The sequence below is a fragment of the Rana temporaria genome, chromosome 2, assembly GCF_905171775.1.
Source record: "Rana temporaria chromosome 2, aRanTem1.1, whole genome shotgun sequence".
Taxonomy (NCBI): domain Eukaryota; kingdom Metazoa; phylum Chordata; class Amphibia; order Anura; family Ranidae; genus Rana; species Rana temporaria.
The window spans coordinates 238436438-238462649 of NC_053490.1; the positions used below are offsets into that span (position 1 = coordinate 238436438).

The following is a 26212-nucleotide window of genomic DNA, read 5'->3' on the forward strand; positions in this document are numbered from 1 at the left end:
CATTTGCTGTTAAGAAGAGTAAGAGGTAAAATAAAAAAGACACTAGACCGGTGCTAAAATGTTACCAATCTCCCCACAAAACGACTGCCCCCATCATGTATAAGGATGCTTTCACACTGATTGGTTTTTCTTCCATTCTTGTGTTAAAAAAGGGGAAGAAAAATGCATGACCATTAAATCCTACGAAACACCTCACACTGGTCAGTTGAGAGTTTGTTGTATCTTTCAAGTCCTGCTTGCTGCATTTTTGGTGTGGCATAAAAACAGGTGCAAAACTCACTGGGAACTTGAAAAAAAAAGTGGTAAAATCGCATATGCATTTTTACAGCATTTTTGCAATGGAGCAGCGTGAAAGTAACCTAGTAAGAGAGAGAGATAGTGGCTGCACAATTACATACTTGGGAGGGGAAGGGTTTGTTTGCTTGCAGAAGTTAAAAGATACCCCGAATAATAATTTTTGTGAACATTCACTCCCCGATCTGAACTGCAAACAATGAAGCCACAAATGGATAGAGAATACCAGCTTCCACTATTGCAATTTTACTTTTAAAAGAGACCCTGCATCTAAATTAAAACTGCAGATAAATGCACAGACAATAAAGTATCTAACATTCTTAATTTCAGCATATTTTCTTTCCATAAACTATTATGTAGTTGCTATGGAAAGAGAGAAGGAAAATACTATAAAGTGTCACTTGAGTGACAGCTCTGAGTCTGTTGGGGATCCTGACATCACATCCAGATGTCTACACAAGGGAGGCTTTTGCAGGTTAAAAAAATATATAAAATATCTTAAAAATTCACATTTAATATTTTGGTAAGATTGTTGTTGCAATGAATGGTCTCCTTAAGATGATAAGCAAACAGAGCTCCTAAGATTTTTAATTTACATTGTGGTAAACTGCTGTCCTAACCTCTTGAGATGCCAAGCATGCAGAACATTTAGTGTATAGCTTGTACAAATACATACAAGTGTATGCCATAAGCGTGCTGTCTCATCATTAGTAATTTGATAATTAAAAGAAAATTATTGTACTTCGATCCACTATACATTCAAACCCTTGCCTGCTTATCTCCCCTCTATGCCTTCTTCCATACCAGAGTTTTACATGATTACCTCCAATATTGGGACATGCTAACAAAGCATCCAAATTTCTAGTTCTTCATTTAAATATTTTTATTGTTTAAAATGTCTACAAAATAAGTATTATGGAGTACCAGGAGAATAAGGGGTCACAGCCAATGTAAACTTTGTTAACTAAAATTGTTTTGGCGACAACGTTGGTTGACTAAAATACAATTAAATTTAAAACAATTCAGATGACCAAAATACAACTAAAACTGCATTTTAGTCAAAGGACTATGACTAAAGCTAAATCGAAATTTGACATCAAAACAATGGTCTCAGCCTCAAGTTGCCACAAAGATTCAAAAATAAAGATGTAGCTCTATACAGTAGAAGAAACGGGGTGTACAGGTTAATGCTGTACAGACACAGTCATCATAATAGTATAAATTAAAACTGAAAGTGATCAAGAAAATGGCTTGAAAGCAGCCGAAAGTCAATATCAGAGAAAGTAAGAAGGAAAACAATGAGGAAATGAGAAATGAAGGACTGAGAAAATCAAAGTCGTATGGAAAGTTGAGGGGATAAACAAGAGGGGGCATCCAACTTTCTAAAATGAAAAACAGGGACACATTTTAGCAAATTTTTCAGACATTAGGCTGACCCAGTACTGGTCATGTTTTGCCCCATTTCAGAAAGTGACAATTATTAGTGGATACCCAAAAGAAATATAGACATTTAGATAAGTATCAACCATAAAAGAATGGTACATACACCACAAGATACTAAGACAGTTTGGAAAGGACAACTTGTTGCGCTTATTTTTTATATGGATTATTTTTGCTCCTTCTTCCTGCATGTTAACCTCTCACCTACATTTGCTGAACCTCAGAGGCACTACAAATATGAATCTTAAGGCTAAAACCATCATGTCACAGATTTTTTTTCATTAAAAAACACAAAGCTGCAATCCAGTAAATGCAGTCAGGTTTTATGTGCCTAGATCTCCCTGCTTTATAAAAATATGACCTTAACCACTTCAGCCTCGGACAATTTCGCTGGCCAAAGACCAAAGCATGTTTTGCAATTTCGGCACTGCGTCGCTTAAACTGACAAATGTGGAAAAAAATGGACGTCAATTTGGTTAGGGAGCCACATCGCGCAAATAGAGCTTTCTTTTGGTTGTATTTGATCACCTCTGCGTTTATTATTTTTTGCGCTATAAACCAAAATAGTGACAATTTTGAAAGAAAAAAAACAATATTTTTTACTCTTTGCTATAATAAATATCCCCCAAAAATCTATAAGGAAACCTAAATTTTTCCACAGTTTAGGCTGATACGTATTCTTCTACATATTTTTGATTAAAAAAAACGTAATAAGCATATATTGATTGGTTTGCGCAAAAGTTATAGAGTCTACAAAATAGGGCATCGTTTTATGGCATTTTTATTATTATTTTTATTTTTACTAGTAATGGCAGCGATCAGCGATTTTTATCGTGACTGTGACTTTATGGCGGACACATCGGACACTTATGACACATTTTTGGGACCATTGTCATTTTTACAGCGAACTGTGCTATAAAAATGCACCAATTACTGTGAAAATGACACTGGCAGTGAAGGGGTTAACCACTAGGTGGTGCTGAAGGGGTTAAGTGTGACCTAGGGAGTGATTCTAACTGTTAGGGGGCATGGCTACAAGTGACATGTCACTGATCGCTGTTTCCGATGAGAGGGAACAGATGATCAGTGACAGTGCCACTAGGCAGAACGGGGAGATGCATGTTTACATTTGCTTCTACCCGTTCTGCAGCTCTGTGACACGATTGCGGGACACTGGCAGACATGGTCCGGCAGGCACGTTCATGGAGCTGGCGGCAGGGGGCGTGCGCCCGCGTGGCGGGAATTCCAAAGTGACCTATATATACACGTCACATTGCCCAGCCGTTGCATTCTGCTGCATTCTATGCATTCAGATAAAAAAAAACCTGTGTGCAGCAGCCCTCCTCAGCTCCCAAATATTTACCTGAGCCTCATCTCTATCCAACGATGTCCATAGGTGTAAAGGTTGAATGAAGGATGGATGGCCGCACTCCAAAAACCATACAGGTTGTCTTTTATTAAATGAACAGCAAAAGCATTACCAGATCACAGCAACAGAAACAGGGGACAGCCGACGTTTCGCACAAAATCAGTGCTTATTCATGGCTTATAAGTGTCCATAAGTGCCTTGGTCGTCCAGACACAGCAGTGCCATTGGCTCATTAAACTCAGTTAGCCAATCAGGAGAAAAGGGAGGCAGGGCCAGGTTGAATGGACACAGGGACCTGCGGCTCGGCTCAGGTGTGCCCATAGCAAGCTGCTTTCTGTGGGGGCATGCAACAGCAGGGAGAGGTCAGGAGCTCCAACCAGGGACCCGAGAAGAGGAGGATCTGGGCAAAACCACTACACAGAGCAGGTAACTATAACATGTTCTGTATTTTTATTTTTTTATTATTAAAATAAAATACTTTACAATCACTTTAAAATACACATTTTCACTAATAAAATGAAAACTGCGCCATTGAGATATGTTTTCACTTTTTTTACATCTTAAATAGATATTTAAGGCCTAAAAAGAGATTTGGAAGAATTTGTGTAAAAATCATCTGAAAAAGTCACAATTCTTAAAAAAATTAAAACAAACCTAGAGACATGTGATAGCTTATTATGGCAACTATTATCACAATGAACAATGGCTTATTGGGTAGTTAAGAGGTGAGCCCCATATTATGAATAACCGTTAAATACATTTTTTATTTAGACAAAAAATCTCCCATTTATATTTAACTGTTACTAAAGGAACCAATACTGTATATACTCGAGTATAAGTCAAGTTTTTCATCCCTTTTTTTAGGGCTGAAAATACCTCCCTCGGCTTATACTCGAGTCAGTGTACCTGCATGCTTGACAGGTGTCCATTTTTTTAAAAGTCGTGGCTTCCTCCTGGCGTTCCGTTCCGTGAGAGGCATTTGACACTGTGTTCCGCCAATCACGGACATCCTCTTGACCGAGGATGAAAGAATGTCTGATTGGCGGAACACTGAACACAGTGTCTGCTGGGAAACTGAGTGAGGATGAGAGGACCTCAGTGATAGGCGGAACACAGTGTCAAATGCCTATCACGGGAGGAAGCCGCAACTTTTAAAAAATAGACGCTTGTCAAGAATTCAGGTACTCGGGCACAGTGTGACTGCAATGGGCACAGCGAGGTATGGCACAGTGAGGTTGCAATGGGCACAGGGAGGCGTGCAAATGGGCATTGTTGACCCTCCTTTCCGCTTACAGTAGCTGCTGCATTCTCACCCTAGGCTTATACTCGAGTCAATAAGTTTTCCCATTTTTTTTGTGGTAAAATTAGGTTCTCTGCTTATACTCGAGTATATACGGTAAGCATAATATGTGAAAATGTACTGAAAGCTGAACTTTCAGAGGAGTGAACTGACCAACGGTAAGACTATGGGAGCAAAAGAAAGAACACATATATAGAATAGAAACAAGAAAAAAAAGTTAAAGGACATTTTGGTACAAACTATAATTAAAAAACCCCAGCTCTCTACGTTTTACACTACCATCACTGCAGCACAGTCATTGTGGCGAGGAATACTGATCTGCAGTTAGTGTAAATAAATGAGTATGCTTTATTATTTGAAAGTACAAAAAAGCATACATAATCAGTGAAAACTATTGCATAATAGGGGTAGTGCAATTAAGTAATGTTCATCTCATCTACAAGAAAAGTTATTAAACAAAAAAGGAGGATGTTGAAATGTAAGTTGCAGACCAGTGTAATGTTTGCTTTTATCTCCTGATCTACAGCACAAAATGACAGATGAAATATGAATACTTGCTGTAAACAATACCTTTCCTTTTTATACAGCATATATCCGTCATCGTTACTTTAAATCTGGTCTTTGCTAGATTCTGTAGCATAACTATATTGCATCTTCCCACATTTAGGTTAATGTACCCATGTGATGTGCACTTCCAGCATTACATGTTCCTTTTAAGTAGAGACAAAAGCAACTCTGGCAAGATAAAAGCTGAAGCAAGATACACGTCAGAATATACAGTGGTGTAAGCAAACGCACACTACAGCTGAATGGCAATGTCACACAGTAAATGTCAATGGACTGAATCTGCACAAATAACCCCCTACCAACTGTGAACATTAAGGCAAAATGAGATGATCACACAGCAGCAGCTCCTTTCCTAGTACAGATGAATAAAAATGTGTTCATGCAGCCTCAAGTAAATCATTTCCAGTAACCATACAAAGGCCTTTATTTTCATACCTTCCATTACCGGTTGGGCACCTGGGTTCTTTTATCTCTAACATGAAAAAGAAATGTATTCAAAAAGTAAATATATCACAAACTTCAAAATATTTCACTGCTCGCAAGCTGGTTAAACTCAGTTGCCTCCTGCCCTGTGTGCAAGCCTAATGCCTGGCTGGTACACACAATGAGATTGTCAGACAATTGATCGTCTGTTTTTATTTTTGTATGCTAGTCTGGAATCCAAAATGAAGAGTTTACTAAAGTTATGAAAATTCCTGCACGGCAGAATAAAAATTTGGAAGTGATTAAATGTGTGTATTTGTATTGTACTTTCAAATGACAACGGTACTGATTAACTGTTTGCCGACTATATACTGTACATATACAGAGCAAGGCGGCTTTCCTGTACAGGACCATGTAACTGTACGTGATGCGCACCACCGGCAACCCGGTCCCGCTGTGATTAGACACAGCGCGAGCCTATCAGCAGGTCTGGCAGAATCGATGCCCTGCTGATTGTCCCGAAGCAGAAGCAGAACTATGGTCTGCCTATGTAAACAGAGCAGACTTCCATTCTGCTAGTAGGAAAGGTAGTGCTGTGTTTCTGCAAAGCAAGAATACAGATTTCTGCCTTCCCATAGTACAAGCACCTCCCACAGAGTGAGTAAGCACATTTTAGGAACGAATGTAACCCTTTGATTGCCCCTGACGTTAACCCCTTCCCTGCCAGTGTAATTAGTACAGTGACAGTGCATATTTTTAGCACTGATCATTGTAATAATGTCACTGGTTCCCAAAAAGTGTCAAAAGTGTCACATAGTGCCTGATTTGTCCGTCGCAATGTTGCAGTCCATCTAGTCACTGATCACCGCCATTGCTAGTAACAAAAAAAGAAATTCCATATATATATATATATATATCCCATAGTTTGTAGACGCTATAACTTTTGAGAAAACCACTCAATATACACTTATTGGGATTTTTTACAAACAATATGTAGCAGCATACATATTGGGCTAAATTGATGAAGAAATTCAATTATTTTTTTAATATATTGGATGTGTTTTATAGGAGAAATGTAAACATTTTTTTTTTTAAATTGTCTGTCTTTTTTTGTTTAAAGCGCAATAAATAAAAAGCACAGAAGTGATCAAATACCAAAAGAAAGCTCCAATTGTGGGAAAAAAAAGAACATACATTGTATCTGGGTAGAGTGTCGAACGACTGCGCAATTGTCAGGTAAATTAACGCAGTGCCATATCGCAAAAAATGGTCTGTCATGAAGGGGGGTAAACCTTCCGGAGCTGAAGCGGTTAAATGAAAATCGTACGATCTGGTATCGTACGAGCAAAATGTTCGTGCTTGTCCCATCGGAATATTTCATATGAATTTTCGCAATCAGATCTTGAAAGCTGCGTACCAACGATCAGATTATGGTGTGATCGCTGCAAAAGCTGTATTCTTCATACAATTTTCTGATCGTGTATACGGACCATATTCCTTTACAACCTACCAGGCCCATTGGCTTAAATCCACAATGTAAACATGGTAACATTGTTGCTGAAAGCACTAGTCAGTATTGACTAAAAATGAGGTTCATGATCGCTGCTCCCACGAGTTTGTGAATGTCAAACTTTTGGCCACAGAGTCTGCAGGTTCGCCGTCAAAAATAGGGAACAAACTATAATGCCATGTATAGCCTTTTTCCTTAGTCAACGGAGTCAAAATATTTGAAGGTGTGTTTTGAATAGGCCGCCTTAATGCAATGCATATTAATGTGTGAAAAACTGAGTTAATGCGAAACACCAGGACGCTAGGTCTAAATTGGCCACTGCTACTTTAATTATTACATGCAGCAGATGACGTGGGCAATGGAAGATTTCTGCAAAGTCATAAATGGATCAGGGTGTATGTGCACTAGCTGATTAGAGAGAATGGTCTGGAGGTTTCTTAAAGTTGCTATAGGCTACTGCACCGTTCAGTCACCACAGCTGATAGAACTGCTTTTTTAAATAAGCCAGAGTATGAGGATTTTTTTTTTGACAGAGGTCTGTTTTTCACAACCTTTAAGCACTAGACTTTCTTTCATCTTCAATAGTTTAATATACCCATTTATATGTGCTGTGGTTTAACAGTCCCTCTTTAATGTACCGACACCTACATCACTTTTAAAAAGCTTTTATCTCTCATTGCAACTTCAATCTCTCGCTTGGTCGATCTCCAGTAACACAAAGACCATGTTAACTCCACCAGGAGAGCGAGTTATTATATTCCACAGGTGTCTGGGAGGCAACACTTTGAATTGTAACCAGCTGAAAGATAAAAGCCTCAAAATGTCAGTCGTCACAAACAACTCCAAAAAGACATACATGAAAGATTCACAAAATTACTGAAAATGTGAAGGCTGCTATCATGAAATAAAACAAACTTAAAGAAATATCACTACCATACATCTAAGTAACCAGGCCGCTATAAATGCTACTTCAATGATCATCAACTATTAAAGTACACATGCAGTACAGCATCTGCAGAATACCTGCTAACGTCAACTATTCTAGATTTTCACTCAAGCTCATAAGAGTTTCTGACAAAATATTAGTTGAGCGAGCTAATGCATATACTCATCTTGATAGAACACCAAGTAGAAATGTATGTATTCTGAGCTAAACCTCCAATCCGGCCAAAAGGTAAATATAGGATAATGTGTTTTTAGGGAGTGTGTATTTTAGGTTGTTAGACCATCTACTGCAATGTAATTTTTTGTGACTCATACTTTTATTTGTATTCCAATTTTTGTATTATTGCATTTAATACAAAAACCAGTGGTGTCACTAGCGTTGGTGTCATGTGGTGCAGAACATGGGGGCGCCCCCCCTCAGTCTGCCAAAGTGCTTCCTGATGGTGTCACCCCTCTGTCACCTGAGTGCACCCCCTTCCCTCCCAAGAATTGATCATGGTTAGAAAGCTTTGCCTAAAAATACCTGGCATGGGAAGATGCCTCCTTCCAATCCCCATTCCTATCTAGATGACGTAAATATGAAATACTTGGGTGAAAAGAGCATTAGTGCACCCATTAATCTGATCAGAAAGACCTCTCACAAACAGTCTGTGACGATATTGGGAGCAATGTCATCTGCTGGTGTTGGTCCACTGTGTTTTATCAAGTCCAAAGTCATCACATCCCTCTACCAGGAAATTCTAGAGCACTTCATGCTTCCCTCTGTTGACCAGCTTAATGGAGATCCTGATTTCATTTTCCAGCAGGACTTGGCACCTGCTTACAATGCCAAATGTTTCAATACCTGGGTTAATGATCATGGTATCAATGTGCGGGGTATAGTCAAGAGGAAGATGAGAGACACCAGACCCAAAAATGCAGATAAGCTGAAACAACATCTCAGCAGTGCCATAGGCTGATTGCCTTTATGCGATGCCACATTGATGCAGTAATTCATGCACAAGGAGACCCAACCAAGTAGTGAGTGCATACTATATTGCACATGGACATACTTTTCAGTAATCCAACATTTTCTGTCTTATGTAATTTCTGGTCTTATGTAATATTCTCATTTTCTGAGATACTTCTGAGAATTTGGGGTTTTTACTAGCTGTAAGCCATAATCATCAAAATTAAAATAAAGAATAGCTTGAAAAATATCACTCTGTGTGTAACGCATCTATATAATATATATACGTTTTTCTCTTTGAATTGAATTACTTAAATAAATTAACTTTTTGATGATATTCTAATTTTAGGAGACGCAACTAAATAAAATTCATGATTCGCAACTTAAAAACTGTTACTTGACAAAATTACCAACATATTGAGTATACCCCATTTACCTAATAGACAGAAAACTTATTGAGAAGCACATAAAATTAAACTTCAGCAGAGCACAGCATATTGGATAAATACCCCACACATTACAACCTGCTGGCCTCAATGACAAATGAAAATTCTCATGCCACCTATAAACCTGTGAAGTTTAGAAGAATACAACATCTGTTACAGGTTTTTCTTTGTAACGTTACAGTGCTTTTTTTTGTTACAAAACAAGGATTTATTTTATTGAAACTTAAGAATATGTTACAATAACAGTCAGGAGCAAAAAGTGGTACAATCAAGTACAAAATTTATACAAAGTAGTATAGAGCCAATCCATACAAAGCCTAGCACGTAACAAACAACATAGTATCAACAAGAAGTCAAAATAAAGAAACACATATAGTATCCAGATGAGGAATAAAGAAGGAAATGCTGCAGGTGGGGAAGGTGGAAATACTCACTGAGCCATCCAAGGCTGCCAGACTTTATCATACTTCTTAGGACTCCTATTCAAATATGTCAGCACTGCATTAATCAATGATTCCCAAGAAGAATCCAGAATCTGCATAATATAGCAGATACAAGATCAGTAACTTAGTATGGTGAGGCCTTTGTGCATCATCGTGAATGCATCTCATAAGGATACCTAGATGCCTAAATTCTTCAGCCCACTTTCAAAGAAGTAGGGACCGCAAGCTCCCACGCTTAGGAATCAAAAGCAAAAAGGACCTAAATACACCAGTTGACACCTCCGTGAAGTCTCCAAAAGTATTGAAAACCTCAAGAGCAGCCTGTAAAGATGGGCCCATATCTTGCAAATACAGGAATGTATCATCCACATTAAGCAATTTTTTTCTTCCAGGGAACCAACTTGCAAGCCTTTAATGAGTTGCATGGTTCTTAGCAACATGGCCAGTGGTCCCAAGGCCAGAGTGAAAAGACTAGGTGACAGAAGGAATCCTTGACAGGTTCCTTTCTGCAGAGAGAAGGCCTTAGAAATTCTATCATTGATCAGTAGCCTGGCTCTAGGAGCCTGGAAAAGTATGAGCAACCAATTCAAGAACCTAGGTCCAAACCGAAATCTCAACATCACCTCCCAGAGAAAAAAAAACACTCAACTGAGTCTAACGCAGTCTCAGCATCTAAGGGGGCTATAATAACCTTTGTACCACAATTGGTACAGTAAGTAGTCAGCAAATTAAAAAAATGGCGAATATCGATGTCAGTGCCCTTCCTCATCATGAAACATATCTGGTCAACATGTACAAGTTCACCTAGTACCCTGGATAGAAAATTAGCCATGAATTCTGCTAGTATTAGCCTATAAGAAGCACAGTACTATGGGTCCTTACTAGGGCTGCAACTAACGATTATTTTCATAATCGATTATTGTTTCAATTAATCGGATAATAGTCTTAAAAAAAAAATTGCATTTAAAAAAAGTTTGGGCCAATTTGTTGCTGGGCAGATTACAAAACACAAATTGCTGCAAAAACACATTGCATGCTTTTCTGCAGATTCTCCATTGAAGTATATTGAACCCAAAAAAACAAAATAGCACCATTTTGCATTAAAAAGTCATTGCCCTTTCCAAATACGCAGCAGCTGAAAAAAAATCATGGATGTGAACGTGTCCCATAGGAAAACATGTAAATTAACTGTAGTGTGTTTCTGCAAAAAGCAGAGGTGTGAACCCAGGCCTGAGATGTTTAGTAACATAATGGGGTTAAAATAACAAGAATAAGTACAAAAATAGCAAATAATCGCTACTGTAAGGGGTTAATTTTTTTTACTGTGGGACAGTGAATGTAATATTTACAGTAGCGATTTGCTTTTTTGTACTATAAAGGGCTAATTTTTTATATATTTTTAACCCCATTATGTTACTGGCCAATTAATCGATTATGAAAATTGTAATTGATTAATTTCATAATCGATTAGTTGTTGATTAGTTGTTTCGGCCCTAGTCCTTACCAGGTTTGGCTCCAACACACTAAGAGCCTCAGAAATAGATTCAGGGAGTTTCCTGGGAGGTGAATTGGCCAAACAGGGCTGTAAGTCTAGGCGTCATTAATTCTAAAGTGAGAATACAATTCTGTGGGGATTCCATCTACTCACCTTACCTGGTGAGAATTAGGCTATTGCTTCCTGAACATCCTCAAGGGAGATGTCTCGGTCGAAATCATCAAAAAGTGGAAGAAGCCAAGATAGGGAATGTATTTCTATCAAGGTAACTACAGAGGTCAGATTCACAATATACAGCCCTAGAAGAATATACTGGCAGCATATATAAGCCTAAGTTTAATATGCTCAGGAAAAGTAAGTGATTGTCCATCGATATCCTGAATCTTCCCTAAATGAGTAGTTGAAAACTGTTTTTTAGCCAGCTAGGCCAGCAGCTTTCCATTTTTATCAAACTCAAACACACGCTTAGCCATGTGAAGCAGGGACTTTTCAATCTGATCAATATGCCCCCCTTAAAGCTGTTAAATAGCTAGCTATCTCAGTCTAAAGTCTGTATATAGGCCGCCTTCTTCTGCTGGAGGTTCCAATCCAATAACACAAGGGAATGCAATAAATCTTTTTAATCGGAAGCAATAGGGGAAATATTTTCTCCCCTGAACCATTTTTAAGGTATCTCATATGAGTTAAGGGGCTAGCAGAGTCCTCATAGGTAATCCAGAACTGACAGCGCTTCAAACTTTTTGGTCCATAATCCAGTACCTGTATCGTCTACAGTTCTCAAAGTAAGCGGTGAAGGCATGATTTGAAATTCCCCTAGGGAGTATTTGAACAGATGTCACTCTCCACTAAGCAGCAGAGGAGACATAAGCCAAATCAATATGGGAAAATGATCTCTAAGTGGCTAAATGGCAAGTAAATTCCCTAGCATTCATTTCATTTTTGCTATGTAAAACTAAAGAATGAAGCATATACTAAACCTTTTTTTCATTTTTGGATAACTACACACTTTTTCATATGTTTATTAAACCACCATGTTATATTTTGCATGTAATATCTTTATCAATATAAGCAACCTTGTGCAATAGTAATAAATACTGCTGTGTGCATTTATAGTGGGGTAATATTTAATAAAAAAAAACAATATGCTTTATAACTGAAATACTGTAAACTATGTATAATAAAGGATTGTCACCAGTTTTGGTAAAAAAAAATGATTTAGGCCTTTATTTGCCCTTTTGTCAGGTAAAACCCAAAGGCTACAGTTTTTTTTGTTTAATAATTTGTATTGAGTTTAAGAATATTTACATGCACACTAGTCTAACTTTCACTAGTCACATGGGGTTAATACAATTGCATAACATATAGTCCAGAATATATTGTTTTTTAGTATCAAATTAACATGCCATGAGCTGGTATATGCTTGCACAAAAGGTATGTATAGCAACTGTATAGCTATGCAAATCCATTGACACACACACACACACAGCGGTAGTGTGACACGCCCCTGCTCTCTTCTCACAGGCGTATGATTGACGGCAACAACAGCTAATTGCTCCGCTGCTCTCAGTTTCTTCAATGACAGCAGAAAGTGAGAGGAATGACACTGGAGTGATAGACAGCACTGGAGCAGTGACATGGAGCCAGGTGTTCTGAGGAGGGCAGAAGGTGTTTTTTTTTTTTTTTTCAACCTTAATACAAAAAATGGTAAAAAAGCATTTAAACTTTAGTACTACTTTATTGCGGCCTTACTTTGTTTCTTGTTTTCAATTTCATGTGGTGCAAGTTAGTGTGCTTATAGGTAAACACAACTACTGTAACAAAAAGTGAAACTTTTTTTTTTCCCCAAAAAAATTTGACATTCTCAAAAAACTTGCAATGCCTCTTACTAAATACCCTGTACTGTCTAATTTAAACAAAAGGGGTAATTTGGGGGATATTTATAGTATCCTGGCATTTTCAGCCTCAATTAGAACCTCAGTACATCAGGACTGAACAATTTTTAGATATACAGTACAAATGTGAACACTCACTTTTCTAAAAACTAAATACTATACAATGATTTGAGTTATTTTTTACGAAATAAATGTAGCAGAATACATTGTGCCTTAACTTATGAAGAAAGTTTTCATTTTCAAAAATTATATAACAGCAATTTTTTTTCTTTTTTGGTTATTTAAGTGCGACAGTGCTGAAAGCTAAAAATTGGCCTGGACAGGAAGGGGGTGAAACTAAGTGTCCTGTATTGAACTTGTTAATGACAATTGGGCAGTCCACAGCCCAGCTATTGGGATAGATTATGCTGTGCTAGCTCAGAAAGGCTCAGTTATGACACCACCTCCTCTGAAAAATCTTAAGGGTAAAGCCCCATACACACCATCAGATTATCTGCAGATTTTTGTCTGCAGATTTACCAAAACCATGTAGTACAAGGGCCTGCCTGATTGCATACAAATTGAAACTCTTAAGGTTTGACCTCATATTATATGGTTTTGGTAAATCTGAAGACAAAAATCTGCAGATAATCTGATGGTGTGTATGGGGCTTAAGATTTTATATATATATATATATATATATATATATATATATATATATATACACACATACATATATATATATATATATATATATATATACACACATACACACACACACACACACACACACACACACATACATATATATACATACATATATATATATTTATTTATTATGTGCGACTAGGAACACATAATATAGTTTAGTTTCCTCATATTCGACTACAAAAATGGAAATACACTTAAAGAATGGTGCCAGAGGTATCTGCTAAAAGAAGCATGTTTTTCCTATAACATTCTCCATTGTATTTTTCTCCATACATACACAGCTTTCCCGCAAATCATCTAGATTCATATAGGGCAGGTGCTTGAGCAGATCTGCTCATCTCTAGTTATGAGTTATATTCAGGATGCTTCGAAATTGCAGTTATCTTCATTGTTATGTCAGTGTTGTGTCTATGTGACAAAAAGTTGTGTGGTTAAAAAAAAAAAGTCTATACTGCAGTCGCAAGTCATAAGTGCGCACTGAAAGGTGCCACTTCAGGCAATTGTAACATGTGAGAGTGCGATTGTCATGCACCCCTGTAACGTATTATCACACAAATAACTAATTACCATGGGGGGGAACACTTTTTTTTACTATGCATTACCATATCTAAAAGCATCTTAAGTCATAACAGAATGGTTAGATGTATAAGTAGAATCAATTCTCCACCGTTCTCTTTTGTCACAATTGGCCAACAGATCTAGCCTTTGAACATATTTCAGCATTTTGTTTTGTAAATCCAGAAGCATTCGTTCACATAAACATGGGTTTTTACAAATCAATAAAATGTTCTTCAAGTTGCCGATATAAATCAGGTGTTAATGAAGACTAAAAGGAAATCAGGTGTCGCCCTATAAGAATTCTTATTAATAGTGTGATTAAAGAAACAGTCAGTGATCCAATCGTTTTAGGGGACAAATAAGGATTTAAATAGCACTAATGCAAGGAATGTTTTATATCCCTGTTGTATGTAATGGTAAGAACAAAATGAACAATATTATTTCCGTGCCCTAGGAAAGAATTAGCAAGTCAAATATTGAGTCAGGCCTCCAGCATATGCTAAGAAGATTGCTTTGATCTTATCCACTCTAAAAGCTCCATTATTGAATTTATACTCTGTGAACACATACAAGGCCAATATACAATGCATACATAACTACACTGTTTGAGGAAGCAAAGAAAAGTGCTTGACAAAAAGAAAAAAAAAAGGAGTTCAGAAAAAATATATATATATATAAAAAAAAAAAAGTCTGGATTAAAGTAAAATATTGTGTTGCTATACTTTTAGGATTGTTTATGACTATCCTACCAATGCACACTCCAGTATCCGGAAACAAGGAATTATAATCTAGCCTGTAGCCTTTTCTAAGGCACTGGTAGACACGACTACTGTCAGAAGGGATAACAACCCAATCCCTAGCTTCTTCCAAGAGCTAGACATCTCCATCAACACTCTTTCTAATGCAATAACATGCAAGAATGGAAACTTAAAACAATTTAGAAATTGTGCCAACAGGAACACAAAAATTTGTTATTTATCCAAATAATAGTCTTGCTTCCAGTAGCAACCGATCTGAGTCTACACTACTGTACATTCTCCAAAAATAAACAAGTAAAAAGAAAAACAACAACTGCCTGCTTCACTACTGAAGAAAAAAAAGAAAAAAATTCCCTTGCATTAACACTAATGGTTTACTGACTAAAACTGAATCAGTAAAAAAAAACAAAAACAAACAGTCAAAATGTATTGTCATGAAGTCCTGGTTTGAAATTGAAGGCAGACATCATATTATGATGGATTTATTAATGTTGAAAACATTTTACTTTGCTCCAGAGAGTCCTAAATCTTACTATACTGAATACGTGGCTAAGTCACCAGCTTCTGCTTTCAGCATTTGGTGTGAACATGGCTCTTGAGAATGTGTTGCTAGCTATGTCCCTGTTGGGGAGATTTCTCTTTAAAGACGGTTACCCTGTTTTTGAGACAACAGAGATGTAAACAGTTTACTTTATTTAGAATATTAGAAATGTATTAGAACCTCTGCCAGGTTTGTAATACTGCACACAAGTTAAAATATCCAGATTGGGGCTTAAAGTGGTTCTAAAGCCAAAACATTTTTTTATCTTCATGCATTCCCTTCACTAAGGTAAATAATGTTTTACAGCTTTCTGTACTCCCACAACTCCTTAAATACTTACAATCAATCGATCTATCGCTGTGCACAGCTGGATCTCTTTCTTTACAGAGGGACTCAGGCAGCAGGAGCAACTAGCTCCTGATATGTCAATCAAATGCTGTAAGGAGGAAGCCGGGGAGGGCGGAAGCCAAGCCACACTGTGTGTGTCTATGGCGCGTGACTCCAAACATACACACAGCCCAAGAGCGAGCATGCACATGTGCCCCCTAGGATTCTGTGTTTAATACTGTTTTAAATGTCCTTTACATTGCTTATATGCCATTCCACATCTGATTCATGTGCCTCACTGAATATAAGGGGTCTTTCCTACCGAGTTGCAATACATGCTGAATAGGGTAAATAGAAACTTGAAAGGGAATATATTATTTATTTGTTAAGGTATTAGGCAATTATGTTAACTGGAAAATATTCATGTATAATGTGTAATCTCCCAGAGAATCTTTAATTACTTGGAAAGATGCTTCTCAAAAGTAGGGAAATTAACTATCTCCCCCATGCCCCCAAACACTGTGAACATTTCATATATTCTTATTTTATTAGAAAGTTTTTATTATGCAATCACTGAAAACACATTTTTCAGGGAAGCCTACCCCACCATCCACCTAAAAACTGTATATTGGTCATCTGCATCAAATCACCCCCTCCCCCCAGCTATTATCTTTTGTGCCACCTCTCTCTCCCACACGTATTATTATTGTAAGCTCTATGAGCAGGGCCACTTAATCCTTCTGTATTGAACTGTATTGTAATGGTACTGTCTCCCTTTATATTGTAAAGCTCTGCGCAAACTGTTGTCTCAAAATAAATCCTGTACAAGAATACTAAAAAAGTAAAAAGCAAAGATTTTTAACCAGCCAATATTAAAATTTTACATGCAAGCAAATAGCAGTGCACTACACATTTGTTTCAGCTGATCGTAGACAGACATTTCTTTGTTATAACAAGAAAAAGATGTGCAGACATACATCAGTCATACTAATATGATGCTTTTCTGGAACCACAACCGCAAGTCTGCCACCGTTTTGTGACCCCGTTATTGCAGTTTCCATAATAACATAACAATCGTATGAACGGCATATATGAACTCTTAACCCCCAAAAAAGAATACCGGTACTTGTTTCCCAAAGTCACTTCAAAAACTGATAAACCATTAATTATACGCTATTGGATTCAATTCTGTGTGTGAATTGCTTCACAAAGCACCAGTTTAGAGGTAGATGGAAGAAGACTCCAGGAAAAGATCTGTCATTAGGTGAAAAAAGGCTGGAGCTAGTGTCTCCAGGAGACAGAGTGTGACAGCAGGAGAAGAGTGGTGGTATTGACGGCCAAGAAGCTGGTAAATTATAGAAAGGTCTATAATCTATTGGATGTTAGCATGGTGGGGGTTCTCCCTTCTTAATATGGTAAAGTAGTCTTTGGACTAATGGGCAAACTGTGTGTGTGTGTGTGTGGTCATAAGGAGATAGTAAGTACCCCTGTGTACGGGTGTTTGAGGATGGTAATTTAATGTAGAGTGCGTCTTTATTTGTACTTGCTTATAGAAATAGGTTGACAGTTTTCCCAAATGAAATGGGTAATTGTGTCTTTCAATCTCTGCATCTGTCCACAATCTCGTCATGGGGCTTTGTTTTGCTATGGTGTCAGATAAAATGTGATACAAAGGCTAGCTGGCCCTACTGGGTTAGAAAGTGGGAGCAGAAGACATTTAGCCTTGACTGTTGGGGGAAGAGAAAAAAATATATAAGCCTGGTACTGCTGGAGTTTTGACCACCAAGCCTATTTCCCAAAAGTCTCATTTCATGGGACTGTCTTAGGATTTTAACAAAAGCATGTTGTCCTGAAACTGGACTGTGTCCCACTACTTAATGCTGCCCCCAGCTTCAGTTCTGTCTGGCAGAGTGATCTCCTTCTAAACATGATATTTTCAGGAGAGGGAAGCAGTGGCTCAGGACACAGGACACAGGTAAATAATCCTTCCTCAGCTAAAGCTTGCAGTCTAAAGAGCAGGTAGTAGAAGCCTGCCCATCGTTTGTACGCCCCTTCTCTCTCAGAATACCAGTGTCTCCTCCTCCCCCCACAGAGAACCAAAGGCCCCTCTGGCACCATACAGTATCAATGTCCCTCCTCTCCCTCTACAAAGCATAATTTCCTCCCTCTCCCTCCACAGAGTACCAATGACCCTCCCCCCCCCCCCCCCACAGAGTACATATGCCTTGTTTCCACTGCACGAAACGGTTCGGGTCAGTAAGAATGGAGCGGTTTAGAATGGACCGGTCTATTCTCGTGAGCGTTTCCACTGCAAATCGGACCGTCGGGGACCATTCAGGATTTAGAAAAAATGCCTAGCACGTCCACCAATCAGTGGAATGTATTGCATCTCCTCCCCTAATGGAACCATTCCATTTCCTATGGCCCCACATCTGAAGCAGGACCCAGAATGGTCCGGTACGGTTCGGTTTAATGGCACACTTTCGTAGTGGAAACACCCAAAATAGCGTACTGAACCGAACCGTACCGAACCGATCCGCTCAGTGGAAACGAGGCAATAATCTCCCCCCAACCATTTTGGAATACCAGTGCTACCTCTTTCTCCCCACTAATGAGTTTTTCCTCCCATTAACCATCAATGCCAGGCTTTTTTTCTCTCACTGACCACCACTAGGCATTTTTTTTCTCCCCTGATCACTGATGTCAGACATTTTTCCTTCTCCAGCCATTAATACTGGGCATATATTTTTCACACTGACTTCAACTATTTTTTTTTGCCGCTGACCACAGATGTCGTCCATCTTTTCCTCCTGCTGACCAGCAATATAAAACGGCAATATGACACGTAATGATTGCTGGTTTGAGAGAATTCTGCAGAACAAGCAAAATTGTTTTATAAATTTTCACTTGATAAACAAGCAATTTATTGATATACAAGTAGCGTCATGTCACAACTGAATATAAAGGAGAAGAGAGTCACCTCTAAGGGTAGCAATATGATTACATCTTCTGCACCGCGATCACAGTCATCCCTTCCATGCTGCACTTCAAGCCTGGTCTTTCAATTTTATGACAGGATATAAATGATTAGTGCCTATGAGTTGTGTTACACACAGCACTGGCCCAACAACACTCATCACTTATTCACAAAAGTGAAGAATTACACAGTAGTGAGAGAGGCGGTGGAGCTCTGTGCTGGCTGTATCATCCCCCACAGGAACACCAATAATTTGGTCTTCAAACGAGGGGGTGGAGCTCCAGCAAGCATTACGATTTTTTGAGGGGTGATGGGCCACCAATCAGAATAGGACAAAGTGATATATATATATATATATATATATATATAGTTCCCTTGTGGGTGTTAAAAAAATAAAATAAAATTATAGTTCTTCAAAACTCTTTTCTTCAGGCTTAACTTGTGACCATGTGTCCTTGTTAGGGATTTAGGATTAAATATTGATACTGGCTTTATAGGATTAAACAAGTTGATGCCAGCTTTACAGTCACCCTTGGTTAATTTGTAGATGGCAAAGATAATGTATCGCTGTTGCATCCCGTGCTAAACTTTTTTCTCTGCATAATTCTGTACTGTCAACAAATACAGAAATTGAGCTCCTAATGCCAACCTCAATGTTGTTTATGAATAAGATAAACAAGACGGAACCCTGGGACACACAACTGACAAACCCTAGCTCACTCGAAGGCTGAATCCATGACCATTATGCTCTGTATCCACTGCCGAAGCCAGTGCACTATCCAATACATACCATTTCCTCCACTTCAAGTTTAGAAAAAAAAAACATTTTTAAAGGTACATTGTCAAATGCTTTTTCAAAATCAAGAAAAATTACGCCTACTGTCCTTCCTTTATCAAAACTACTGCTTACTTATTCGTGGGATATTAACAGTGGTCTGACGAGAACAGTCTTTTAGAAATCAATGTTAAATTAGAAATACAATTTTCCACAGCAAATTCTTTAGTGAAGTTTCTTAGACCCCTTTCACACTGAAGGTGCTTTTCAGGTGTTTTAGCGCTAAAAATAGCTCCTGTAAAGCATCTGAAAGGCACCTCTCAAGCCTCCCCAGTGTGGAAGCCTGAGTGCTTTCACACAGGGGCAGTGCACTTGGAGGACCAAAAAAAGTCCAGCAAGCAGCGTCTTTAGGGCAGTGCTGCTATAACAGGGGTAAACACCGCCGCGCTAAAAGTGTGAAAGGGCTCTTCGTTTTCTTTCAAAGACTCTGCAAACTACTGATGTTAGGCTGACTGGTCTGTAGTTCCCTGGTATACACCTAGACTCTTTTTGAATATTGAAACCACATTCATCTGCGGCAGTCAGTCAGTACTATTCCTGTCATTAAGGAGTCTTTAAAAATCAGGCCATCACTGCGCTAAGCCCCCTGACAGCACGCAGGTGTAAGCCATCTGTCCCTAGTGATCTGTTTATATTTAGTATTTCAAGTCTGCTTCTGACCCTATTTTCTGATAACCACAAGGGTACCTTCTGCCAATTAGTAATAGCATTACATTATTTCTAATAATGTTTTTTCCTTGTGTTTAAACTGAAGATAAAAAGGTAATCAACAAGTTAGCCTTATCCATATAATTTGTTACCAAAGTCCCGGATTCATCTGTCACGTGGTCTGTGTGTTCAACCCTGACCTTTTTACTGCCGATTAATTTAACCACTTAAAGATTGCCCACTGCATATATACTATTGCATGAAAAAATGTACTGCTGCATGGAGGAGGAGCCGCTGTGCGTGCCTGGCGGCCTTGATGTCCACTGGCCACCCGCAATCACTTCACAGAGGTGCAGAATGGGGATCTGCCTATATAAACAAGGCAAATTCCTGTTCTGACAGGGGACAACATAGAGATCTGCTGTTCCTAGTGATTAAGGATGAGCTACGGCGTGTTCGCAAAGTCCACGTACAGAGCCCGCCAGGAAGTCAGCACTGCGCTGCGCTAACCACAAGCAGTGAGACATTTCCCAATCTCTGCAGCCGCACATCAGGACAAGGTCTCACTTCCTGTGATTAGTGCCGACTTCCTGGTGGGCTCTGCACGTGGACTTTGCAAATACGATGGCGCTCATCCTTACTCGTGATTAGGAACAGCGATCTCTGTGTTGTTCCTGTCAGCCCTTCCCCCACTTAGTAAGAAAGCACCAACAGGGAACACATTTAACCCTTTGATCGCCCCTGATGTTGACCCCTTCCCTGTCAGCGTTATTTATACCATAATCAGTGCATTTTTTTTAGCACTGATCATTGTATTGGTGTCACTGGTCCCCAAAAAGTGTCACTTAGAGTCAGATTTGTCTGCCGCAATCTTGATAAAAATCGCTCATCACCGCCATTACTAATAAATAAAAATTAAAAATCCATAAATCTATCCCGTAGTTTGTAGACGATATAACTTTTGCACAAACCAATCAATAAATACTTATTGGGAATTGTTTTACCAAAAATATGTAGAAGAATACATATTGGCCTAAATTGATAAAGAAATGTTTTTTTTTAGGGCTGTTACTGATTAAAAAATGTTCATATTTTTGTAATCGATTAATCAACTCATTTCGATTAATTATAGTGCACATACAGATCCAACTACTTTTAGCTGATCTCCTTGCATTGCAACTCTGTATTAGTCAGTGGTAAATGTGGTATACACTATATACAATTACCCGACACTAGTTAGTTTCCACAATCCATGAATTAACTTCACAGTTCACACAAATACGTTTTAAATTCAAACTGTAGCACTGACGCAAGTATTTTTTTCTTATTAAACTTTAAGAAAAACGTAGAAAGTTAGTTTAACTTTAATTATAAAACGTATCTAGTATGTTGACTGTCAGTCACTTTATAGTAGGCAAGCAGGTATCACTTTAGCCATCACGCAGATATACCAGAGTGTTTACATTTTCTGGAAGCAGACATGATCGCATTTTATTGACAATATGCCCTGAAGAACTGAACAGTCTTTTGCACGGAACAGATGTTGCCAATACACAAAGAATTGTCTGAACAAAACTGCTTAGAACAGGAAAACAATGGTTATTTTTGCCCCCTTCCCCTGATGGAGCCTGATGCATCCTCCTGCTCCACAGATGCAAAGGTACCTCAATCCAATGGGTGCAGTTTGCTCGCATCCAGCAGGGTAAGGCTCACCGTCCAGGCTGTCCGGTGACATCAAGAATTTTGATCGATCAAAAAAATTAAAGATTAATTGAGGAATAATCTTTAATTTCCCCAGCCCTAGTTTTTTTTACTTATTTTTTTTTTTTTAGCTATGTATTACAGGAGAAACTAAATATATATATCGTTTAAATTGTCTTTTTTTGTTTACAGCGCAAAAAATAAAAATTGTAGAGGTGATCAAATGCCACCAAAAGTAAGCTATACAGGTGAAACTCGAAAAATTTGAATATCGTGCAAAAGTTAATTTATTTCACTAATGCAACTTAAAAGGTGAAACTAATATATGAGATAAACTCATTACATACAAAACAAGGTAGTTCAAGCTGTGATTTGTCATAATTGTGATGATTATGGCTTAAAGCTCATGAAAACCCCAAATCCACAATCTCAGAAAATTAGAATATTACATGCAATCAATAAAACAAGGATTGTACATAGAACAATATCAGACCTCTGAAAAGTATAAGCATGCATATGTACTCAGTACTTGGTTTGGGCCCCTTTTGCAGCAATTACTGCCTCAATGTGGCATGGCATGGAAGCTATCAGCCTGTGGCACTGCTGGGGTGTTATGGAAGACCAAGGTGCTTCAATAGCGGCCTTCAGCTCTTCTGCATTGTTCTGTCTCACGTCTCTCATCTTTCTATTGGCAATGCCCCATAGATTCTCTATAGGGTTCAGGTCAGGCAAGTTTGCTGGCTAATCAAGCACAGTAATCCAACGGTCATTGAACCAGGTTTTAGTGTTTTGGCAGTGTGGGCAAGTGCCAAGTCCTGCTGGGAAATTAAGTCTGCATCCCTTGCAGTGTGTGCCTCTCCATTCTTCCTCCATACTCTGGCTCCTTGGTTTCCAAATAAGATTCAAAATTTGCTCTTATCAGAAAAGAGGACTTTGGACCACTGAGCAACAGACCAGGTGTGTTTTTCTTTAGCCCAGGTAAAACGCTTCTGACATTGTTGTTCAGGAGTGACTTGACAAGAGGAATACGACATTTGAAGTCCATGTCCAGGATCCATCTGTGTGTGGTGGCTCTTGATGCACTGACTGCAGCCTCAGTCCACTCCTTGTGAAAGTCGCCAACACTTTTGAATGGCCTTTTCCTGACAATCCTCTCCAGGCTGTGGTCATCCCTGCTGCTTGTGGACCTTTTTCTTCCACACTTTTCCCTTCCACATAACTTTCTGCTGTGCTTTGATACAGCACTTTGGTAACATCCAACTTCTTTTGCAATTACCTTTTGAGGCTTTCCCTTCTTATGGAGGGTGTCAATGATGGTTTTCTGCACAACTGTCAGGTCAGCAGTCTTTCCCATGATTGTGATTCCTACTGAACCAGACTGAGAGACCATTTAAAGTCTCAGGAACCCTTTGCAGACGTTATGGCTTAATTAGCTGATTAGAGTGAGACACTTTGAGACTAGAATATTGCACCTTTTCACAATATTATAATTTTTTGAGATTGTAGATTTGGGGTTTTCATGAGCTGTAAGCCATAATCATCACAATTATGACAAATCACGGCTTGAACTATCTTGCTTTGCATGCAATGAGTCTATCTCATATATTAGTTTCATCTTTTAAGTTGCATTAGTGAAATAGATGAACTTTTGCACGATATTAAAATTTTTCAAGTTTCACCTGTATTTGTGGGAAAAAGGGACATCAATTTTATTTGGGCACAACGTCGCAAAAATGGCCTGGTCATTAAGGGGGTAAATCCTTTCTGGCTGGCAGAAAACAATGATTACTGCTAGCGTTCATAGGCACTGGCAGTAATCACATTTTAAAAAAAAAACAGACAGGCTGGTTGTATCCAAGTCAATCCATGGATAAACTTGAGTACAATGCCTAGATCAGAGCTGGGCAAACTACGGCCCGGCGGACCTTTTAATCTGGCCCGCGGATCGCTAGCTACTAGGGGTGCAACGGATCGTCACCGATCCGTGATCCGCGGAGCGCTCACGGATTGACCGCCATCGTGTGTCACCTCCAACTCAGAATGTATACCCGAGAGACAAACCCAGCGCTCACTGGGCGGAAAACCAATCACAGAGCGGGGCTGGAAGTGTCCCTCCCAGCGCCATGTTGTGATTGGCGGAGCCGGCTGGAGGAGGGCGTGGGCGGGGTTGTTGCCGGAAGTAGCCGAGTGTGGAGTTGTAGTTACTCGGTGCTCCCTGTGTGTAGCGGGTGGCTTGAGGGGGGGCGGGCAGCTCACCTCCATAGACCGCTCCAGTCTTACCCGGTCCTCAGTGTAGTTCTGTGTATTCAGTGGCCGCTCAGACTGGCATAGCTCCGTGTCACACGCCCTGCCCCGAGCTTCTTCTTACCGCTGAGGTAGAAGAGTGCTCCCCTCATCTGCAGTAATGCATTCCTCCATTAGGGGGCAACTCACACTCTCAGACTTATCTACAGGTGAGTAGTGACTTTGCATAGGAGTCCTCCAGTCATCCTGTCCTGTGATATGAGAGTCCCATGTAGTGACCCCTCTCCCTATATGTCTGTTACTGTTGTTGGAGTTCTCCTTTAACCTGTTGCTGATAATGTGACACACGTGTGGTGGTGGGGATGGCGAATCGTAGCGCACACATGACAGCCGAGGTTTCTGTAATGAGAGCGTGGTCACTATCACCCAGGTGACCGCACTGTCACAGACACTATGATTTCTAGGATGAGCTCCTGATCATGTGATGGCCAATCCCAGCAACTATATGATCGAGAAGTCCATCCCACCTCCCAGCTCTGGGTCTAAGGTAGGGGTGCAACGGATCGTCACCGATTCGTGATCCGAACGGGTCATCTTGCCCCACCCCCGTGTGCTTGTCAGAGCCCAGAGCACAGCGTGACACGCCTCCCCGCCTCAGCGCGCTCACTACAGTCCCGGGACTGCCTGCAGACATGTGGAGACATCATCTGTGAGCTCTGCAGGTAGGAGCTACACCATCACCCGGGGAGCATGGCTGTCTGTACACCAGAGGAGGGGGGTGGGGGTGACACCGGAGTAATGATAGTGAATGTGATTAGGGGGCAAGTTGACATCTTTTATTACACCCAACAGAGTTTTAGATTCAGTTATTTTCATCACAAAACGGAGCTTATGTGCTTAAATACAATATTTGTAAATCCGACGGACTGTTTAAATGTTAAATTTAATGTGAAAATCAGAGGTGTTCTGTCACATTAGCAATAAACAGTCCGTCGGATTTCCAAACACTGTATTTAAGCACATAAGCTCCGTTTTGTGTTGAGAATAACTGTGAAATCTAAAACTCTGGTGTGTGTAACAAGATTTGTCTTTTTTTTTTTGCCGACCCGAAAATGATCCGATCCGTGACGACTGATCCGAGGATCGATCTGATCCGTGAGTTTTCTGATCCGTTGCACCCCTACTAGCTACGGTAGTGCCTGGGCCTAGTGACATCTCACAGCGTCTCCTCCTCCTGGCTAGTCAGTGGCTGGGCCGGCCAGCAGCTAGTGGGGGGGGGGGGGGCGGGGCCGTAGGCAGAGTACGGATTGAGCCGTACGTGCAGGTGCAGGCAGGGAGTTGGCGTCATGTCAGATGACGTCAGCTGCCTTTCCGCGCGCCTGTGAGGAGCAATCCATGCGGCGTGAATGTGAGGAGTGGACGCTGTGAGTGTGAGATGTCATTCCGGTGTAATACACAGGTGAGTCCACCCATGGCATGCCATGTATATTACAACCCTAAAACCCCTTTGCTGACAGCTGAGGGACAGGGTGACAGACCCAAGAGGCAGGGTTCACCCAGCAACTGCCAACCTGTGTCTCTTCAGAGGATGGGGAACTACAAGCCCCAGTGTTTAATACAGTACAGTATTAAAAAGTAAAAAAAAATATATATATATAGCAATAGGGTACAGTGGTTACAATATATATATATTACAAACCCTCTCTTTGAAGAAACCTAACATTTGATTTAGCCTAATAACTTTTGTTAGCTAGTAAAGAATATCAATCAATTTCAACTCCAATCTTCTTTATCTTGTTGCTACGCAGCTAGACCGCCCTTACTGAATCCATGCTGGGGCTTGTAGTTGCCCATCCTCTG

The 26212-nt window shown here is 39.6% G+C and overlaps 1 protein-coding gene across 6 annotated transcripts in view; it reads right to left on the bottom strand.

The window, feature by feature from the left end:
- Positions 1-26212, bottom strand: part of MSI2 (musashi RNA binding protein 2) — an 838983-nt gene that overhangs the window by 274165 nt on the left and 538606 nt on the right. The window lies entirely within an intron of this gene.